General features: G+C 46.9%; 2 pseudogenes; one reads left to right on the forward strand and one right to left on the reverse strand.

Moving 5' to 3' along the window:
- The window catches only part of LOC103731609, a 25,794-nt pseudogene that overhangs the window by 6,671 nt on the left and 12,671 nt on the right, over positions 1–6,452 (reverse strand).
- LOC115069792 lies at positions 5,192–5,284 on the forward strand (annotated as a pseudogene).

A 6,452-nucleotide genomic window follows, 5' to 3' on the forward strand; every position in this document is an offset into this window, starting at 1 on the left:
TATTAATGAATAAGGGAATTAATATGATTTTACGACTAACTCAAAAGACACTTCAAAAACTTAGCCATCAAGAATGTCAAAAGGAATTCACGGAGGCAAAGCTGGCCTAGGACATCAGTCACCTCTGAAGATGGACACGCTTGTGTATAGATGAGTGCAGTCTGAATTACACCAGTTTTGTACAAATACAGTGTTGTCAGACAGCCTGGAGATGATGGAAGGCCAAGGTAACTCAGAAGGCTGCACCAGGCACAACCCAGCGGATGCTGTTTACCCATTTCAAGACCTTTCATCATCTTCCTGATGATAGCTTCCCTCCCCCATACACACAGCCAAGCTCAGTAACATCTCAGCTGTTTACACATACCCACAGCCACCCCTCCTTCTACCCTGTGCCCTTGATCTGGCAGTCACTGCTGCTAAGCATGTGTCCCCTTCTCTGCTCAGCTGCAAGCCCCAGTTGGAGGCCCTGGTTGAAGGCCCCTCTCTAAGCTGGGATCCCTCTGACCCCCTCCCCACCTTATTTCCTATCTTTTCCAAGTTCCTCTGTAGCATTGACTGGAAGGTGAATGGGCTCAGTGGGTCAGTCCAGTTTGAGCTCCACCTCTGTATTTTGCAGGCATGAGGCTGTGGAATAGTCACAGCAGCTGTTTGAGTCTCAGTCTTCCCTTCTGCAAAGTGGGATAGTAACAGACCCAACCTCATGTAGTCATTTTATACTTAGTTTTTAAGATTAAATTAGCAAAGATTGGGGAAATATTTGGCAGGTGTGACACATCCTGGTCTCCAGAAGAGGTCAGCTGGGCATGGCTCAGTTGGTAGAGTGCTTGCCTTGCATGCATGAAGCCCTGGGTTCAGTTTCCAGCACCTCATAAACTGGGTGTGGTCATACTGTTACAGTTGGCTTTCTGTTGCTGTGAGAAAATGCTCCATTCAAAAATAACTTGGGAAGGAAAGGGTTTCTTTCAGCTTACAATACAGCCCGTCATCAAGGAAATCCAGGGCAGGAGCTCAAGCAGGACAGAAACCTGGAGGTAGAACTGAATGAAGCACAGACCATGGAGGAGCGCTGCATATGGGCTTGCTGCTCTGGCCTATATTCAGTCTGCTTTCTTAATCAACCCAGAACCACCTGCCCGGGGGTGGCATCACCCAAAGTAGACTGGGCCCTCCCATATCACTCAACAGTTAAGAAAATGCCTCACAGACATGCCCACAGGCCAATCTGATAGAGGAAATTATCCCAATTGAGGCATCCTCTCCCCCGTATGTCCAATTTACAACTGAAACTATACAGCACACACACTATAATCCCAGCACTCAGGAGGTAGAGATGGGAGGATCAAAAGTTCAAGGTCATCTTCAGTTATGAGTTCAAGACCAGCCTGGGATACATGAGACCCTGTCTCAAAAAGGATAATCAGAGCAGGGCCTTTAATTCCAGCACTTGGGAAGCAGAGGCAGGCGGATCTCTGTGACTTCAAGGCCAGCCTGGTCTACATGGCAAGTTCCGGGCCCTGTCTCAAAAAGACAAAAAAAAAATAAATAAATAAAGGATAATCAGAGGCCATAGGATTCTCATGACTGCAGCTGGTCCACAGTCGCAAGGCTCTGATTATAGATGGTGCCCAACTGGTGGAAGTAGGCTACTCCAGCTGACAGCTGGCCATGATGGCATGGGTAGCCTCTGCAAAGAGGACAGGAGAGTGTGTGGAACAAAGAATGTTAAAAGTTAACACTGGAGCTAAGCCTCGAAGAGCAGCCGTGCTAGGCACAGTGTGTATCACCCACCAAGGCGTCCCAGCTAGATGACCTTGGGCATATGTCCTAGACCCTTCTTCCTCACATCCTGTTACATGGATAATCCTCCAACACCCCATGAACTTGGACATCAGACACATGGAGCAGCCTTATAGGTTGTGTAGTGGCTAATTTTACATGTCTACAGACTGGGATAGGGGTGTCCTGATAGCTGGCAGAGCAGTTTTCTGCTGCGTATGTGAAGATAGATTCAGACTTGAGTCAGTGTTTGGAGCACAGAAGTCCTGCCGTCACTGAGCGACATCCCCATTGCCCAGGGCAGGGTAGTGCGAATTCTTTCTCACCCTTGGAGCTGGACACACATCTTGTACCTTTGTTTTTTTTTTTTGTCTTTTTGAGACAGCGTCTCCCTGTAGCCCCAGCTGTCCTGGAACTCGCTATGTAGACCAGGCTGGCCTCGAACTCACAAAGATCCACCTGCCTCTGCCTCCCAAGTGCTAGGACTAAAGGTGTGCGCCACCACACCCAGCCTATCTTCTACCTTTGGAGATCACAACTTGTAGCTCTTGCGCCTGTGGACCTCAGGACTTAAAACAACTGCCCCAGGGCCAGTGAGATGGCTCTGTGGATAATACTTGCCACCAAGCCTGACAACCTGAGCTCAATCCCTGGAACCCACATGGTAGAAGGAGAGAACTGACTCCTGAAAATTGCTGCAAATTGTCCTCTGACCCCTGCCCCCCCCACATAGTAACTAAATGCAATAAAAAAATTTTAATTGAATTTTTTTGAACTTCATACAAAATAATTTGATGGTATGTAGATCCCCCTCCTATAGCCACACCTCCTGCCCCCCATTGCCCCCCACCCAATTTAATGTACTCTAATATATATAACATGGCCTATAGAGTCTGATCTGTGTCCCCAAATGTCCTTCAGTCTGGGTCCATCCACTGGGCTTACCAATAATCCCATCCCTGTAAGACACTGTCTTTTCCCCGCCCAGCAACCTATTGCCCAAAGTTCCTTAGGTTGGGTTAAGGTTTCTTGCCCATTTCCTGTGTCTATGTTGAGGTTTTATCTGATTTAAGCTTGCATGGTACTTGTGCATGCTGTCACCATTGGTGTGAGTTCATATGAGTAACTGACCAGCTGTCTGGAAGACAGTTTCCTTGTAGTCATCCACCCTCTCTGGCTCTTACAATCTTTCCACCTCCTCTTTCACGATGCTCCCTGAGCCTTGGGAGGCAGAGGTTTAAAATAGGTTCCTATTCAGGGATAAGCAATTGGTGACCTCTTGTTCTCTGCACATTGGTCAATTGTGGGTTTCTGTGGGAATTATCTGCTGCAGAAGGGAACTTCTCTGGTGAGAGTTGAGAGATGCCTTCGGCCTATGTGCAGAGGCTGCATTAACAATGTGTCATGTAGGGTTAAGCGTCTCACAGACACTTATTCTCTGCATTTGACTAGTTCTGGAACTCTGTAATAGTCTCCATCTATTGCATAAAAGCTTTTGATAGGGGCTGGAGAGATGGCTCAGTGGTTAAGAGCACTGACTGCTCTTGCAGAGGACCCAGGTTTGATTCCCAGCACCCACATGTTGGCTACGAACCGAACTTAACTCCAGTTCCAGGGGAATCTGGAGCCCTCTTCTGACCTCCGTGGCATTGCATGACATGGGTGCATACAGGCAATACACTCGTACATATAAAATAAAAATAATAAATTAAATATTAAAAAAAACATTAAAAAAAAAAGCTTTTGATGAATGAAAGGTACATTTGTCCTGGCTAGTCAGGCACTCTCTGGCAGCCTCAGCGGGACCATAAAATGTTTTTTTTTTTGTTTTTTTTTTAAAGTCAAAACCCTACAGCAGCCCCATGCACATTCCTGGTTCACAGGCCTTCCAGGTTTGACCGAACTACACCTCTGGATTTCCTGGTTCTCCAGCTTGTGGTAGGCAGATCGCAGGCCTTCACGGCCTCCATGATTGTGCCCGTGATAAACCCTATTGGAGAACCTTCCCAAACAGGGGGCTGACGTGTGGCTCACATCACATGATGTGTAAGAAGGACCTGGTGTGACTGAGCTCTGTTTTGTTACCACAGAGAAGGCCACAGCCTGGCAGGGCTGTTCAGGACCAGGGTGAGGACATGGGTGGGACCAGGCACACTCCTCTGAATTGGGATATTAACTTGACTTCCACCTCCTTGCCATGTGCTCTCACACAAGTCACTTCTCTTGGAGCTTCTATGTCCTCTGTGGAAGTGACAGTTCCTCCCGTCCATTCTGAGCAGCAGTGGGCATCAAGGACCTGGTGCATAGAAGTCACAGGAGTTACTGTAAGAGAGGTGAGTGATTGGTATGTGGGAGGCTAAATGATGATCCCCAAGGGCTGGAGTGTAGCTCAGTGGTAGAGTGCTTGCTTAGCATGAACAAGGCCCTGGGTTTCATCCCCAGCACTACAAAAAATAAGGCCAGACATGAACAGTGGCCCCTGAGAATGTCTGTGTCCCCATCCCCGGTCCTGCCAGTGTTAACGCTCCCTATGGCAACAACGACTTTGCGGGTGTGGATAAGGATCTGGGTGGGACCAGTGCAGTCACAGAGATGCTCCTAAGAGGGAAGCACAGGGAGGCTGGGTGACAGTTGTAGGAGGGATCATAATGAAAGGGTCATAAGCCAAGAGATGTAGCAGCCAGAAGAGCCTCCTAACATGAGCAGCCCTGCTTACACTAGGGTTTTAGCCACAGGAAAATCACTTTGGATTTCTGACCTGTGAGAAGAGTGTTAGAAGCCAGTGAGTACGTGGCCATTTGTTAGAGCAGCCGCAGGAAATTAGTGCAGTGGAAGAGCTTTGTCTGAGGTTTGCCTCATCTCTTCTGTCCTCTAGTAGACATGGTTTAGTGGTTGGGAAGTTGGTTAAACGAGCGATGCTTTAGCCAGTTTGTAGAGCTGAGTGTGAAAGTATGCGAATGTGCATGTGTGTTTATGGGCACCAGTGTAAGGGGTTAGCCTATCCCACTATCCCAATACTCTAGAACTATAGAGACACTGGTTCAGGGGCTCAAGAGCTTCAGTTTGCAGGTCTAGCTCTGGCCCTAAGTTACCCCGTGTGATCTAAGGAAGTCTCTGTCCCTCTTTGAGCCTTCACTTATTGCTCTGTCAACCACAGAGATTGGACCAGGAGCCCCCTGGACCTGGCCACCTCCATCTCTATCATTGGATGGCAGGCAGGGTTTGTTTCCCAGCTATCCCCTTGCTGTTACAGGGACATGGGTGAGGCTGTGCCAGGCATGGAACCAGGTACCTTCCAGAGCAACTGAGCTCCCTCTAGAGAACATTGGCAGGGAAGTTCCTCCTCCCTTCCCATTCCAGAAGGATGTTTCCCTGGGAGTCTTTGTGTGTCTCCGTAAGGAAGTGCTGAAGGGTGGTCACTTCGCAGCACATGTACTAAAATTGGATCGATACAGAGAAGATTCGCATGGATAACTTGTGAATTTGGGAAGCCTTCCATATTTTTCAGAATGAAGGTTGCTTGGTGGCGCTGGACTTCATAACCACTATTCTGTTTGTTGTACAAATATTATAAACTTTTTTCTTTTTTAAAAAAAAATGTATTTCATGTAATGAGTGTTATCTCTGCATGTATTTCCGTGCACCTATGTCATACAGTGCCCTCAGAGGACAGAGGAGGGCATTGAATCTCCTGGAACTAAAGTTAGGACAGTTGTTAACTGCCATGTGGATGCTGGGATTCAAACCTGGGTCTTCTGCAAGAACAGTTAGTGTTCTTAACCACTGAGCCGTTTCTCCAGCCCCATAAACTTTTTTTCTGAGATATGCATTAAACTATCCCCCCCAAAAAAGAAAGTGCTGAAGGCTGGAGAGATGACTCAGTGGTTTAGAGCACTGACTGCTTTTAGAGACCCAGGTTCAGTTCCCAGTATCCACATGGCAGATGACAAGTATCTATAACTCCACTTCCAGGGGATCTGACTCCCTTTTCTGCCCTCCACAGGCACCAGGCATGCACATGGCACATACACACGCGCACACACACACACACACACACACACACACATATGCAAGCAAACACACACACACACACACACACAATCAAAAATAAATAAATCTCTTTTTTTTAAGTAAAAAGAGGGGAAGTGAGCAAGATGGCTTAGCAGGTGTGGGAGCTGACTCCCTTTTCTGCCCTCCACAGGCACCAGGCATGCACATGGCACATACACACGCGCACACACACACACACACACACACACACATATGCAAGCAAACACACACACACACACACACACAATCAAAAATAAATAAATCTCTTTTTTTTTTAGAAACTCCTAAAATAAACTCGTAAATAAATAATTTAAATGTAAACTACAGTTTGGGGGACACAATTGGACTTCAATGCCTTTTCTTTGTTTTCTTTTGGCTTTTAAGTTATTAAGTCAGAAGCTCTTCTGGGCAGGGGTAGAGAGATGGCTTAGTGGTTAAGACCACTGGTAGCTCTTGCAGAAGATCTGAGTTCATTTTCTAGTGCCCACATGGCAGCCAAGAAGCACTGATAACTTCAGTTCCAGGGTTCCATCATCTGCTTCTGACTCCTAAAAATTTAAAGGTAAAGTAAAAAATTTTAAAGGTTTCACATATATGTGTGCATAAATAAATTTACTGTAGTA

This window comes from Nannospalax galili, unplaced genomic scaffold (assembly GCF_000622305.1).
Source record: "Nannospalax galili isolate Female #2095 unplaced genomic scaffold, S.galili_v1.0 scaffold32, whole genome shotgun sequence".
NCBI classification, from domain to species: Eukaryota; Metazoa; Chordata; class Mammalia; order Rodentia; family Spalacidae; genus Nannospalax; species Nannospalax galili.